At 50.1% G+C, this 15,884-nt stretch overlaps 1 protein-coding gene across 4 annotated transcripts in view; it reads left to right on the forward strand.

Annotated features, from left to right (window-relative positions):
* Atp2b2 (ATPase plasma membrane Ca2+ transporting 2) overlaps positions 1-15,884 on the forward strand; it is a 261,718-nt gene that overhangs the window by 80,897 nt on the left and 164,937 nt on the right. For all 4 annotated transcript variants that reach the window (XR_008722662.1, XM_055628526.1, XM_055628523.1 and 1 more), the window contains exon 3: positions 4,114-4,178. The gene's annotated coding sequence lies outside the window, so the exon portion shown is untranslated. The remainder of the gene's footprint in view (positions 1-4,113; positions 4,179-15,884) is intronic.

Raw genomic sequence — 15,884 nt, forward strand, 5'->3', positions numbered from 1 at the left:
CTTCTTCTTCTTCTTCTTCTTCTTCTTCTTCTTCTTCTTCTTCTTCTTCTGTTAAACTGTCACAGGAAGACCCTACAGACAACTCCAGAGCTGTGTCCCTAGGTGAATCTAAGTCTTTTCACATAGACAATGAATGTTTGGCATCACATGGACATAGGAAAACACACAGAGGAAACATGGAGCAGATCTTGTTTACAAAACCCTAGAAATGTGTAGGGCTGAAGTCACGTGGTCTGTACATGGCCAGTAGGGAACTGCATGGCCTGGGCATGGGGTCAGCTTTCTGTTGGAGTTGGAAGGATGTAAAGAAGGGTTTGTCTTGCTCACAGTTTTGAGGCTCAGCACTGGGCTCCTGGGAGGGCTTTCCTAATGAGTGACCTCATTGTACAAGGGATGGGACACCTTACACATGGACAGGAAGACAGACACAAGAGACTGTCTTGCTCCATTAGCCCCTCACTGCGACTGGAGCAACTAAGTTCCCACAAGATCTCTCTTTGTTACTTTGAGGTCAGCATCCCCAGTGACCTACCCACCTCTTAAAGGTCCTTCCCCCACCCCAACTCCCAGCAACACTACTTTGAGGACCCAGATGCTAGCATGGGAACTGTTGGTGATGTAATAAAAAAAATGGTGGGCACTTCTGCTGCCCAGAACAGTGGTGGGGAGGAAAGTGGGCACAAGGAGCCATGCTGAGCCACGCTCAGCTGAGGCAGCAGCTCCAGGGGCAGAAGAGCACTGGAGCATTCACATCTTGAGACACTCCATTTGTAAGGTCGGCACTGCCCAGACCCCCATGTTCCCTACAGAGACCTAGCAGGGCTGCGCCTTGACACCCTGAACACAATTCCAGTCTGGGTTTCTAATAATCACCAAGCCTGCAGTTTTGTGGGTTTTCTCCAAGCCACCAGGCATCATGTCAACAGTTGTGAATGAAAATGCCTCAGAGCCTCCCAGTTTCCCTTATCTCCTGACTGAAAGGAAGGTCTCTCCTGAGCCAGGTGAAAAGCTAAGAGCTCTTGAAGGTAGTAGACATTTCTGAAAGCAAGATTTGGTTAATAATAGTGTTAAGATGAGCTGACATACGATGGCACATGCCTGTAATCTCAGCACTGGGGAGGCTGAGGCAGATGGACTGCCATGAGTTCAAGGCTAGCGTCTGCTACATAGTTTTTTAGGCCATCCCAGGCTACAGGGAAACACAACACACACACACACACACACACACACACACATACACACACATTTAGAGTGGTATCAGATAAGGCAGGGATGAGGACTTTGAGCTTCATGGGGTGTGTGAGGGAGGGGGAAGACACAAGATCCATCTTCCATTCCCATGGCACCTGAAGAAAGCTCATGGGAGGCTGTAAGTTCTTCAGACCCTAGGACTAGAGGGATCCCTACTCCCCTCAGCAATAGCAATGAGCACCCCACCAGTGGAGGCTGACCTGAAAAGGTGAACGTGGGTCCCTGTAGAAAATTAGCAAGCAGGCATGCTCCTGCACCTGCTGGAGGAGGGGAGAGGAAATGGAAGGTATGAATGAGTCTCGTGATGTGATAGGTTTCCAGGAAAATTCGCTCATATCAGAAGCACCAGGAAGAAGTCTGGCTCAGTGGAAAAGGGCCATTGATAAATGCCAACCCAGATGGCAGAGATACAGAACCAGCTAACACGGATTTCACAGTAACCAGTGTAAACATACTTCAGAGAACTGCTCTGATCAAGCTGGAATCAGACTTTGAAAAAAAAATCAGGAAAGAATAGAAATCAAATGAAAATTTTAGAACTGAAAATTAAAAAAAAGACGTACCCTCAGTGGATGTGCTTGATAGCAGAAGAGAGAGGGTTGAAGAAAGAATCACTAAACTGGAACATATGATGATGGAAATTACCTTGATCTAAATAACAAAGAGAAAATGGCAGGGGAAAAATATGTCAATAGAGCCTTAGGATGGGGACTTTAAACAAGGCTCTTGTCACTAGACTCCTGGAGGAAGACAAAGAGAAGGGGGCTGAAAAGTATTATGTTTGAATAAATAATAGTTGAAAATGGGCCCAAATTGGTACACACACAGAGAAACACACACACACACACACACACACACATACATACACACACAGAAACCTCTGAAAAGCCAAGATACTCAACAATTCCTGAGTAATATGAACCCTAAGCACTCTAAGCAGAAAATAAACTACTGAAAACTGAAAATGAAATTTAGAAAACATTGGAAGAAGTGGGAGAGAAATGGTATCCACTAAAAGGAAGATGAAGTATTAATACCTATCATATTAAATGATAGGTATTTAAAAATACCTTAGTTAAAAAAAAAAATCAGGGTCAATGAGATGTCTCAGCAGGGAAAGGTGCCAAGCCTGAGGAACCTGACTTTGGTCTCTAGGATTCAATTGCCTCTTTCAAGTTGTCCTATGACCTCCATGTGGAACTCAGTATGCAAAATAAATGCAATATTTTTTAAATAGATCAAGCCGATTAGATACTGAGCAAAAGGCATGGAGACACTTCTCTGCAGATGACATACAGTCAGCAAGGCGCACCTGAGAAGGTGCCCAGCAGATGAAAATCACAGCTAGTGGCAGCAAACTCCATCAGAACAGCTGATGTGGAAAATGATGACACCAGCAGGCCCTGTTGAGAATGCCAAAAGACCAGGTCACTCGGATGTCCACTCAGAACATAGCACAGGACAGCCACTCTGTAGGATGGTGTAGGGATTGCATTCAAAACTGTGCCTCTACCATCTGCTCTACCATACTTTGGGGCATTCATCACAAATAAGCGGAAACTGGTGCTCAACCCCAAAAAACAACACCTTCACAAGTGATCACAGCGCTGTGTTACCCAAAATGACTTCTCCAATGTGGATCAACACAGACAATCTTAATCAGTAAATGGTTGCGTTCATAGTTGATCATGGAACCATGTAAAGCCTAGACCTTAGGGCAAGCGCAGAGTGCTGACTCAGTGTTTATTGCACAAGCACTAGTACTTACGTTCAAATCCCCAGTACCTGTATTTTAAAAAACGAGCATGGTCATATGCACACCTGTAGCCTCAGCCCTGGGACTGGATGAATGCTGACCTGCCAGCATAGCTCTGGTTCAGTGAGAAACTCTGTCTCAAGAAAATAAGACGGAAATGATAGAGATTGACATCCTCTTCTGACCTCTGTAGACACACAACACACACATATACAACACACACAGTCACAAATAAAATAAAGTCTAGACCAGTCTCCAGAAAATTATCTCAAGGAAAACAAAAAAGCCAGCTTGAGAAAGTTCACCTGGCACCTGGTTTTATGTCTCTCATGTCTCTGATGAACAGTATTCTACAGCCAGAGATCAGGATGAGGTGGGGGATGGAATGGGATGACTATAAAGGCAGAGCTGAAGGAGGCCTTGTGGTATGGGACAGTTTGTGTCTTGACTGTGGTGAGGAGATGGATTCACTCACAAGAGCATGCACACACGCACCATTGCTGCTGAAAGAATGGGTTTAGGGAGTGTCTAAGTTCACTTGCCTGGTTTTGATGATAAGCTGTGGTTACACAAAATGTGAACCTCCCGCGTGGCTAGGGGAAGGGGCACAAGGCCTCTCTGTGTTTCTTTGCAACCTACTCTGAAGTGATGACTACCTCAGAATAAAAGCTGGCAAATAGATGGAGAGATGGATGATGGTTGTGTAGGTGGATGAGTGGGTGGGTGGGTGGAGAAACAGGAACTAGTAAAAAGGTTGGGCTCCTTGTGCAGGGAAAATCTCTCTCTCTTGCTCCCCTCTCTCTCTCCCCTCTCTCTCCAGAGCATACACTGTGACCATTCCACCACATCCCCCTCACAGCCTATGCCAGCCAAAGATGGGAGACACCCCTTAATCCCTGCCAACTCTGCACTTGCTTCCCTGAGATGAGCTTGGAACCTGGGAGGGGGAAAGCCCACAAGGCAGCCTTAGGAGTGGATGGCCTGAGTCCTGTGTCCCTGGGCCAGTCAACTGGGGGAGGAGCAACCTGCTTCTCAAGAATTCACCTCCATCCCCACTCAACACTGGTCACTCAGTTGTAACCATGACTATTTCTCCCCCTGTCCAGAGCCAGCAAGACATGGGTCCTACTGTACCACTCCTGATCCCTCTGATGTGACCAGATGTGGAGGGGTGAGTTGAAGGCCGGGTCTTTTCGGGGGGGAGAGGGGGAATGAAGTGTGGGAAGAAAGATGTTGCGTGTGTGGACCTGAGTACGTAGAGGGTGCTGGTGGAGGGTCCGGTAAACAGGGATGAAATGTGTTTGAAAGCAATCGCCTTCCTCTGCCGCCCTGCCGGGGACACGTGTCAGTTATTTAGCACTTGGCAGGTTTGGGAAATTCCCAGAATCCCTTTGGCGTTAAATCAGGGTGTGGTAGAGAGCACAGATCAGCTTTGTGTCCATCACCTGGCTGACTTGGTCTCAATCCTGGGTCTGCTCTTGCCCTTTCTGATGTTGGTGGTCCATGCAGATCCAACACCACCTCCACCTTGGGAGGACAGGCAGCTGCCCCTGACTCCTTTTCTACCATTCAGACTGACATGGAGCCTCAGAGGTGGGGCTCAGGCTGGCTTGCTGTGACATGGGCTGAGAGTTGAGAGGGGACAGTGCCATCCAGCCAGGTGGCTATGGCATATATGGAGCCTGGACTGAGGTCTGGGCTTGCAGCATTGGTTCAGCAACTGAGGCTGCTTCTCCCAGTCTTGGTTCCTCCGTTTGTAATGTGGGGACAATGGAGGCATCTTGTGACAGTGAGGCAAAGGTGTTCCTGTAAAGGGCTAGGTGGAGTGAGTGGAGCTGTGAGGTCTGGGACCTGGTGGTAGCTGAGGACCATCAATGGTAGCTAGGACATGAGGAGCAGGGGATGCCTGGAAGAAACCATGTCAGCTCTAGATCCAGAATCCCAGGGCTAGTCATGAATCCAGGAGGGCATGGAAGGGGCTAGGGGGCCCTTTCATAGCCTTCCAGCCTCAGAAATACACTGAGCCAAGGTGATCCCACACCTTAGGGACCATTCTATATGACCTTAATTTTTTTTCCGGCCACTGTGGCAAGCTGGGTCGGATAGGCAGGAGGAATCATGATCACATCAATGCCACTAAAAGCACCTTGCTATCACTAAACATGGCTACCCACCATTATGTCAGCTTGACCCAGGCTAGAGCTGTTTTGGAAGAGGGAACTTTAACTAACAAGATGCCCACACTAGATTGGCCCATGGCTAGCCTGTGGTACATCTTCTTGATTATTGCTGTGGGAGAACCCAACTCACTGTGGATAGTATCAACCAGGCATGGTCCGCGTTTGCAAATGGTTGACCATTCAGTATTTACAGTGATCCTGTGAGGTAGGTGGGACTGTGACCCTCATTTTACAAAAGACAAAGTTGAAACACAGTGTTAAATCACATACCCTAGGTCAGATTCAAACCCTGGCCGTCGGAGGGAGTCTAGGTTTGGAGTGGAGTTGGGAACTAGCAGTCTGCCTAGCACCATCTAAGTCCGGGTCAAAACCATCGCCAGCCTAGCCAGGGTTCTTACAGTGCCCTGGGCCAGGCATGGCTGGAACCCGCAGAATTGTGTTCCAGGAGGCTCCAGAGCTCCCGACCTCAGGATCTCTGGGAGCTGGGGAACAGAGAAGGGCTGATCCATCCTCCCATGAGCCTCCTCACTGCTCAGGACCTGAACAGAGGGTCCTCCCAAAGGCAGGCCCTCCATCAGTCCTGGATTAGAGCCACCTGAGGAAAGCAATGTCCCCTCCTCCCATAAGGGAGCCGCAATCTCCACCCCTGCCAAGAGAAAGAGAGAGAGAGACAGAGACAGAGCTGACCCATCCATGCCTGTGTAGGAACATCATCTGAACCCCTACAGGTCACAGGAGTCTCCTTCCACATAAAACAGTTAATTGACAGGTAATTTCACAGCCAAACAGCATATTAAACTGATCAAATGGAATTACTCTTAAAATGCAATACACCCAAAATTAGCAGAAAAGTAGGGGCAGAAACCAAGGTTGCATGTGATAACTCAAAAATAACACGATAACCATGAGGAGTCCAAGCCAGATTCGAGCATATATTAGCCAGCTGTGGAGGCCGACAGCTCTAACCCTGATATTCAGGAGGCCCGCCTGGGCTTATGTTGAAAATAAAACAGAAACAACTCAGTTCTCCTTAAAATATCAACAGTACATTGTCCCTCAGTATCCACGAGGGACCAGCGGATGCTCCAGTCCCTAATATAACATGATGCGGCATTGGCTCGTAGCCCGACTGCATCTTCCCACACACTGAAGTCATTTCCCTCTGACTTTCAAAGCCTAATGCAGCATTGACACCATGTGATAGACCTTGTGTAGTTCAAGGAATAACAAGGGGAAACCCTGTACCTGTACAGCAGAGGTGCAATTAAAAAAAAAAATGCTGGGGCCATCGAGATGACTCAGCAGGTAAAATGCTTGCAATGCAATCCTGATGGCCTTAGTTCAATCCCCAGAATCCATGTGGTAGAAAGAACTGACTCTACAGAGTTGTCCTCTGACTTCCACACACTCAGGCTAGGGCACATTTGTGAGCACATACACCGTAATAAGAATGATGGTAATAATAAATAAATACATTACTTATTGATTGAATTTTTAAGACAGGATCTCAGTATGTAGCCCTAACTCACCTGAAACCATGTAGACCGGGGTTGCCTCGAACTCATAGAAGTCTACCTACCTCTTCCTCCTGAGTGCTGGAATTAAAGGCATGCAGCACCATGACCATCTTATAAAACAATATAATGCTTTCAAGCCTTGGTTAATTCTGTGGGCGTTGAATCCTCAGGGGTGGGCACTGGCTATCGTGCCAGGTGAATCTGGTGCTGAGCCGTGGCCTGTAAGGAGCTTTGCAAGCAGAGTAGGCTTGCCTGAGAACATGCCAGAAAGATTCTAACAGTGTGTCTGCAGAGGCAGCTTGAGTATCTCCCACAGCCCGGGTTTCCTCCGGAGCCTCTCCGTGGCTACACAGCCTAAATGTCCAAATAAATCGCAGGGGACAGACAGAGCTCAAAGGTTGTACCAACACATACCCCCGCCCCGAGTCTGGGATCAATGTGTGGAAGCCAAGAGCCATGGCCATGATAGCTTGTTGAGATGTCTCTGTGCCACCAACACATACCTCCCTGCCATCCAAGTATAGGTCCTGCCTGAACTGCCAAGGACAAGTTATTGCCTCTCCTCTGCCTTGGCTGCATTTTCTTGAGAATGGGAGTAAAAAGCCTATGGTCTGAGGATGCTAGGGAGTAAACAGGAGAAAAAGTATGAGATCCCCAGCTTGGCACCTGCTTGGTAGCTCTGGTTTTCTAGTGGACTTGAGTTAGCAAGACCCTTCCCTATGGGGCCATGTCTGTCTCTTGCCCATGCTGTTTTGTCTATGATAAGATTTCTAGGATTTCTGTGACACAGAACAACAAACTGAGTGGCATAAAGTCACCCAAATCCATTGCTCCACTTTGAGGAGATCAGAAGCATGAGAAAAGGCATCCATGCCTCCCTTTCTCCAATGGCCATGGCGCCCCTTCATTCTGAGCCTCCTCCCCAGATCCCTCTAGCTGCCGCTGGCCTTCCTTGGGCATGTGTTTCTCACCCCCTGCCATCACCTCTCTTCCATCTGTGCACCTGTCTCTGTGTCCAAAGATCCCATCTGAGAATGCTAAGTCACATCAGGTCACGGCCACCTTATGGCCTCATTTTAACTCCACTAACTCTGTTAGGACCATCTTTCCAAATGAGGCCTCATCCATAGATTCCAAGGATAAGGACACCGACAGATGTTAAGGAAGACCCAATCCAATCCCTAATTGCATTGTAACTATATGTAGTTGATCTCTGGTAGCCATGAATTCACTTATGACTTTGGGAATCTCTTCAAAGAACATTTACATCATTTTCTAAGATGACAATGTTCTTCTCAAAATGGCTTCCCCTTTGAATCCCAGGGTTTGTCCTGCTGGCTCCTGGCCTCATAGAGTGCATCTGGGTCCCCTAGTCAAATTCTCCTGTGAAGAACAGGAGGATTTGAAGCTCTTTTTTCCCCAGCATAACTGGCCTCTGGACACCAGGATGGCATGATAAGCCAGGACCTCCATCTGTGGGGCAATCACAGGTAGGAATGTAGGTGGAATGCCATGCCACCAGGGTCCTTCCCAGCAGTGGTCTTCATGGAGTGAGGGAGTCACTTCCTGCCTTGATCTTCCAAAGGGGATAGTCCTCTCTGGGTGCTCTGAGAGCCCTGAGGACTCACCCTACCCCTTGCATCCGTGTGCACTGAGGGTGCCCACAGGAAGCTGGAGTTACACAGAGGCCCAAAGCCATTGCCCGGTTGAGCTGGAGTGGGTGCTCTTTTTAATTCCTTACTCTTTGCCCTCTCCTGGCCTCTCAGTGGTCTGGAGAGGTGAAATGCATTATCTCAATCTCAGTCCTAGTGGTCCCCCTGAGCTCCAGTTGAAAGTTATCAATATCCCCATCTGATGCCACTCGTGGGACTCACTGACCCTGAGAACTGGTCAGGGTGCATCGGGCCAAGATAGAAGCAGTCCGGGGTTCTGAGTTCGAATCCAATACCAAAAGTCCTGGCGAATCTTGGCACTTCACCAGCCCCACTTTCTCAGTGGCCAAGTAGGCCTGGTTCCTATCTCCCAAATGAGGGGTGTCAATGAAGAGCCTTGAGCAGGGTTCCACATCTGTAGGCCCTCTCCTCTCTCTAGTCCTTAGTTTTCTCCCTGCTAACAAGGAGGATGATATAGCTGGGTCCAGCCAGCTATGCCTGTCTCCTGGGGGCAGCCTCCAGGAAGTCCATGGTCTCTATCTACCATGCAAAGAGGCTCAGCCCCCTTCCTCTTTTCATTCAGTGCAGGGCCTGAACCCATGCCATGTTGCCACCTCATGCTTATAGTAGGTCTTCCCACCCCAGTGTCAAAGCTCCCTCACAGACATACCTGCAGTGCTGTCTTAGGTGATCCTAGGGCCCAGCAAATTGATAGTATTGATGTCACGGCTGCATATTGCCATCCTGGGGTTTCTGGCTCTCCCCCCATACACACACACCTTACACTTCCATACCCTATACCCTCACACCCCTCACTCGCCACTGCTCGTCAGCAGTAGTAGAACCAAAAGCAGGCTTGGCATTCCTCTGCTAGCTGAGAGTCATGGAAATGGCAGATCTATGTGAGAGAGAAAACCAGTGCTCCTCCATAGGTCTGGCCAGTGCTAGACCCTTCCCAGGTCACTGGCCACTTCTCTGTGTCCTCAAGGTCAACTACCACGGCAAAGACCTCTTTCCAAGGGCAGAGGTAGTTCACAGTTCAGAAACTTCCTGGCTAAGTCACCCCATGGAGCCTCTCTCTGGCCGTCATGAATGCTCCTCTCTGCACTGTGGGGCCACTAGAAGATGGACAGCCTTGCTTGGGTTCCACGTGCCCTCTTTCCCAGGAACATGTCCCAGATCACTTGCACCCTGACAAAAAGCCGTCACTCCACCCCACAGCTCTCCAGACATCCCTCTGTTACAGAGGGACTAAATGACATTTCATGCAGGGGCCTGTCTACAAGTCAATCTAATGGCTTTTTCTCAACTGGGAGTCTTTCTTCCCAGATGCCCCAACTGTGTCAAGCTGACAAAACCTAACCAGCACACAGGGATTGAACTTAGATCCTCAGTCTTGGCAGCAAATGCCCTTCCAGTGGGCTGTGAACTCCCCCGAGGAGCCATGGAGTGGCTGAGGGGTCTGGGTCAGCCTCAAAGAGGTCTGACTTGGAATGTCTCATCTACTTCCTCCTAGCGGTGTGACCCAAGAAGAATGAGTCTAACCCCTCTGAGCACACGCCCTGCTCTCACTCATCCCTGTAACCACAGGTCCTGAGTCACACAGCAGGTGCTTGCTGAGGAAAGGGACCACAAAAAGGCTGTTGGGGGGTGGGGGAGAGGGAGGCCGGTAAAATGGCTCAGCAGGCAAAGGTGCTTGCTGCCAAGCCTGAGGATCTAAGTTCAATCTCTGTGTGCTGGTTAGTTTTGTCGACTTGACTTGACACAGCTGGGGCATCTGGGAAGAAGGAATCTCAAAGGACAGGATGCCTCCATCAGATTGACCTGTAGGCAAGTATTTTTCTTGATTAATTGTTGGTGTTGGAGGGCCTGGCCCATTGTCGATGGTGCCACCCTTTGGCCAGTTGGATTGGCATTGTATAAGAAAGCAAGCTGAGCAAGCCACAAATAACAAGCCAGTAAGCAGCACTCCTCCATGGCCTCTGGTTCAGTTCCTACCTCGGAGTTGCCTCTTTGAGCTTTTGCCCTGACTTCCCCTTCAGGATGGACTATTGTAAGGTGTAAGCTGGAATTAACCCTTTCTTTCCCAAGTTGCTTTTGGTCACAGTGTGTATCACAGCCACAGAAAACAAACTAGAACACCCTGGAACACATGCGGTGGAAGGAGAGAAAGAACTTCTTCAAATTGCCCTCTGACCTCCCTGCTCACACCATCGTGCGCACACTCTCAAGATACACACACACACACACACACACACACACACACACACACATTCTCAAGTCAATAAATGTAATTTTACAAAATTAAGAGGCTGTTGGGTGCATTAAATTATGCGATAGTTGCATAAGGTGTTTCCAGGGCAAAGGGTGAAATGTACCCCACCCACACCCTGTACTAAAAGCACTCTGTTGGGTCACTGCGAGAGGAGAGCAAGTCACACCTGCCCCCAAGCACTGCAGAGACTCAAATTGCCACTGGGGATGCCATTGCTCACAGTTCCCAGATGGGCAGCCTTCATCCAGAAAGGGTTCGTATGGTCAACCATAATTTTAACTAAGGGCCAGGAAGTAGAGGGAAAAAAATGAGAAAAAAAAATCATCAAGGGTGAGTTCCTGATACTAAAAATGCTTAAAATGACATCCATAAAGAGCAGGAGGTGCCGGCTACCTGGGCACTCACTCAGGTGGAAAGGGGCTACTTCCTTGGGATGCTGGAAAGTTGGATGAAGTTGCTCCCTGGGGAACAATGGATGTTTTCTTTTTGTTCTTGATAAACCAGAGTGGCCAGGTGTGTTCTCATGGAACAAGCAAGGAGTGTCTGGGGCCAAGAGATGGATGGCTGCCATGCTCTGTTACTTTATTTCCCCCTAAGCCCAGAGAGGCTTCCTGGAGGAGGCATTCTGGCTTTTTGACCCAGGCCTGCTCATAGCCTTTCATAGCCACATGACCATCAACCAAAAGCCTCCCTGGGCAGGGGAGCTGTAGTCCTCCTGGCCATCCTCCCTCCAGTTCCAGCACGGCTCTTCACCAGCTGTACAGGCTGTCCTCAGAAGAGAGGAACTTCCAGGTAGCTGGCCTTCAGCCAGGCTGTTGCTGATAGGATCAGGGGACCATGGAGGAAGCCCAGCCATGTCTGACACCCACAGTGCTTTTGGCAGTCCCCTGTTTTGTCAAGGAGTGGAAGAATCCAGTCCCTAACCTCTGGTGCCCAGCCATGCTTCCGGCCCCTTGCCAGCCTGGCTTCCCCCTCCTTGCCAGTCCCTAGACCAGAAAGAGAAGAGCTAGGTACCAGGGGCACTGCCTGCTTCACCTGCTGGGGGCTTCCTCACAGAGTATAGCCACAGGCTATAGACAACTGGATTGCCGGCACTGATAACCAAGGGGTCAGAGTGGGAGTTTGTGTTGGGAGGCCTGGAGCTCAGAAGGAACCCCAAGCAAGATTCCTCATCATCTTCAGATCAGGTATGAGAGGCTGGGTTCATGGGCTGCCCAGTACGCCAGAGAGCCTAGGTCTCTGGAGAACAACGTTGGCCGAGTGGAAATGCTGTGTTTGGGGAGACAACTGGGAAGTTGGAGCCTTGAACCAGAGTGGGGCCGGAGGGATGGGTAAGCTCAATAGATGCTAAGAAGGGACCCAGAGACAGACCCTGACTTCCCACAGCTGGCCCTCCAGAAGGCTGCTAAAGTATGTGAGAATTGGCAGGGAGCCAGGCCGCCTCCCATGCTGACACTCTTGAGTCACTTATGCCACTTGTTTCAGGCCTCTGTGTCTCTGTTTCCAGCCCTGTAAACTGGAGAGAGGGAGGCATGACAATGGGTAAAGAAGTGGCCTGACATGTGAGACTCAAATAATACAACAGGTGTGTCCCCTCAGCACAGGTGTTTTCCAGCAGGTGTGTTCCCACTGCACAGGTGGCCTCAGCCACAGGGGCAGTTCGGACACAGTGGAAGCCGTTCCGACACCTGTAAGGCTTCCTGGGCCTTCCTGGGGGGCTGCAGATGAGGCCTAGGGCATGGTCCGACTCCCCAAATCAGGCACGGTGGAGTTTCAATCTTCTAGCTAACATCTCTTGGATTAGTTCCCAGCCTCCAAAACTATCTGTCTCACTTGTGGAATGGGATCTGGGATGGGACTGTCTTGGGGTTGCTTAGAAGCGTGAGGTGGGCATGCGCACGAAGGGTTGCTTCTGCTGCTTTTGCCACCACGGCCTTCACTCCTGTCACTGCTGGCCCCTGTGGTTGTTACTGGGAAAGGGAGACTAAGAGAGAGAGGCAGGGGTCATATAACCAGAGAGCAGACAGGACACAGCCCTGCTCCAGGTCCTGTTCCTCTTTTAGCACTTGATGGTCTTGTACCCCCTCTGCCTGCCTGCTTCAGGTGGCTTTTCATCCTGCTAAAACACTTGGTATAATCATTGTAAGGGGTTTAGTAAATCCTTGGAAACATCCCTCGTGACCTCCTTGTTTCTGGGTCCCAGTCTAAGGATGCCATGCAGAGGAAGATGGCATTCCCCCAAGAGGCTAAAACTGCAGAGCCTAGGTTTGGGGGGTTGCCTTGTCCCCATGGCATCCATGGCACCCAAGAACTCTGCAGCCCTCTCCCCCAAGGACTCCCAGCCAAGCAAGGTCCCTGAGAAATTGTTATAGCTCTCTGGGTACCACAGGGCATCTTGTATCTCAAAGAACAGCTTGAGCCCCGAATTCTACCAACATATCCCTGGGTTTGACACCAGGTCTGGTACCTCCCTTGAGGATTTTGCTTCATAGATAGGTAGGATCTACCTTAGCAAGCCTGTCTGCGTCTCTCCCACACTGGTCTTACCTGGCAGACAGGGACGAGGGACAGAGCAGGCAGAGGAGGCAAGGAAGGAGAACTGGGTTTGCTTTAAGGAGAGGGGGCTTAGCACACCTGCTGATAACTCCAGCAACAAGAGAATGGTTCCTGGGCTTGAATGCCCCCGGCACCCTCTTAAGAACCTACTGTGCATCTTTCGGTTCGCTTCAACCTCGGCCGATCTGGTAGAAGGTACCATGATGTCCATTTCACAGATGAATAACTAGAGAAAGCCTGTCTGTCTGAAGTGGGGAGACTACAGGTGCCAGGCTAGTGATACCAGATGATGCAGGAGGCTGGGAGGAGGCAGTAGGGAGTTCTGGGCATGGCAGCAAACTGGAGATGGCCCAGTCACTAAGCTTCTCAGAGGCCTCACAGGAATATATGTTTTCAGCGAGTAAACATGCCAACCTCTGACCAGTATTTGGTTACTGTCTGTGAAACCAGCACGGGAGCCAGCCTGTTTCTGGTAGCTGGCGCTTCCCCTCTGAAATATCTTCATTTAATTTTTAAATTTCCTATGCAACTGTCACATCTCTGAGGAGCCTAAGAAGCTGAGGAGACTAAATATAGTGCGGTGGAGAGCCCAGGAGCAGAGCTGGGCATTAGTGAAAGAGAGCAATTTAGATGGAGGGCGGAGTCTCGTGGATATTAGCTTACAGACTCCGGTTCCCTGTGAGATGTTTGCCTCGCTACTGAGAGACAGCGAGGGGAAGTGGGGGTGGGGTGTAGCACCTCCATATCATCTTCACGGCATGTGGGCAAATGCAACACTGTTCTACGATAACAACAAAGGCGTGTGTAGAGAGATGCCCTGCAGGGGCTGGCGAGACGGCTCAGTGGTTAAGAGCACTTGCTGCTCTTCCAGAGGACCCGGGTTCAGTTCCCAGAACCCACCTGACAGCGCCCATGGCTCTCTAAATCCAGCTCCAGGGAATTTAACACCCTCTCCCGGCCTCTACGAGCACAACGAGCACAACTCCATGCACATTCCACACACACATTCCACACATAGACACATCCCCCCATATAAACACATTCTCCCAATAAGTAAATATGCCCAAGTCTGAATGAGGCATTGGGGCTGCCAGTTCGCATCTTCTGCTGATATAGCACCCCTCTTTTTTTTTTTTTTTTTTTTTTACAGAGAGGGAAACTAAGGCACAGGCAGAGGGAGCCCTTGCTCAGGACTTTGGGCCAAAAGGCTGGCCCTTGCTGTGGTTGTGGAGAGAAGAATGGGGCAGGGGGTCTCCTGAGCCACACGTGCCTGAAGCAAATGTTGAGGCAGCCCAGCTTCCCTCAGCCTCCTGGGCCCCCAGAGCAGTGGTTTGGAAACCAACTCTCTCACTGACCCCAGACCCACAAAGTGTGTTCTGGAGGACTGTGTCATCTTTCACTCCAGCCAGGAGCCACTAGAGGTGTCTCTATGTCACCATGCCCAGTGCAGAGCGGCCAGTCAGAGACAAACTTGAGTGTTGGATGGGTGGGTGGATGAGAGAGGATGCCAGCTGGCTGGCTGAGGGCACACAGGTACTCCAGGCTGCCAAGAGCACAGTCTCCAGAGCTGGACATCCAGGGTCACCCAGTTCACCTCAAACCTCTCTGTGCCTCAGTTTCCTCACCTTCAGGTGTATGTGGCAGAGTAGTACCCGCACCTTCCTTGGTTGCTAAGAAGTCAGCAGAGTTGGTAGGTGTGTGAGGGAGGGAAGTAACACAGCCAAGGAAGGAAGGAGAGAAGGGGAAGGGTGATGATGGCATGCTACAGAGAGGTAAAAACTTGGGCGGAGCCATGGGAGAACCCACCCCAGGAAAGGGGACTGCTGTTCTTTGGTGTGACACATATTTGAAGGAGGCAGGTTACCTGCGTCTACTTCTCGATCTTCCTACTTATTGATCATGTGCCCTCGGGAAGGGAGTTAGCCTGTCTGCACCTCAGTGTTCCCATCTATAAACCCCATGTGGTACCCAGGAGGCTCACTTCACAAAGGTCCAGGAATACCATGGTGGGTTCGTAGGTGCACAGTGCCTGGTGTGCCAACGGCTGCTTCTAGAACAAGCCGTTGTTGGGGTGAGTGTTGTGCACATGGGAAGGGGTGCCCACGATCAGGAGAGACAGGTCCAGGAAGTATCATCTCCCCACATCTCATGGCCAGGTAGCTGCCCTGCCAGAAGCAAGGCTGGAGGGGGCCGGGGAGACCAGATGTCCATCCCTGTGGCCTCCTCCTGCCTCCAGACAGCTTCCAGGGTGGACAGCATCGGCAGCCTGGGAGAAGCCAGCATTCTGAATTCCTAGGCACGGTCCTCCAATTTTTCAACATTGGCATTTAATTCAATTTTATTTTAAGCTCCAAGCAAAACAAACAAATGTATTTTAAGCTGCTCTTGCAAATGGGCCATTTGTGGTTTCTACTCCAGCCTGGCCCTGCCAACTTGCTTTCTTTCATCTTTTTGCTGTGGCAGAGAGAAAAAGGAAACTGAGGCTCGGAGAGAAAGGACACACCTCCCTGTGTGTGTCAGCTCAGTGGAGCCAGCCGGAAGTGTCCTCACCCCCTCTGCCCATCCTAGGTCACACAAGCCTCCCCATAAACAAACCACCCAGTCAAGAAAGAGAAGGTACAGTGGAATTTTCCCCTTGGCCCAGAGTTTTGAAGTATGGTGTCCCTTCCCTCAGTGACAGGTGCAACAGGTACAGGG

The sequence above is a fragment of the Psammomys obesus genome, unplaced genomic scaffold, assembly GCF_907164565.1.
Source record: "Psammomys obesus unplaced genomic scaffold, mPsaObe1.curated_primary_1811, whole genome shotgun sequence".
Classification (NCBI taxonomy): domain Eukaryota; kingdom Metazoa; phylum Chordata; class Mammalia; order Rodentia; family Muridae; genus Psammomys; species Psammomys obesus.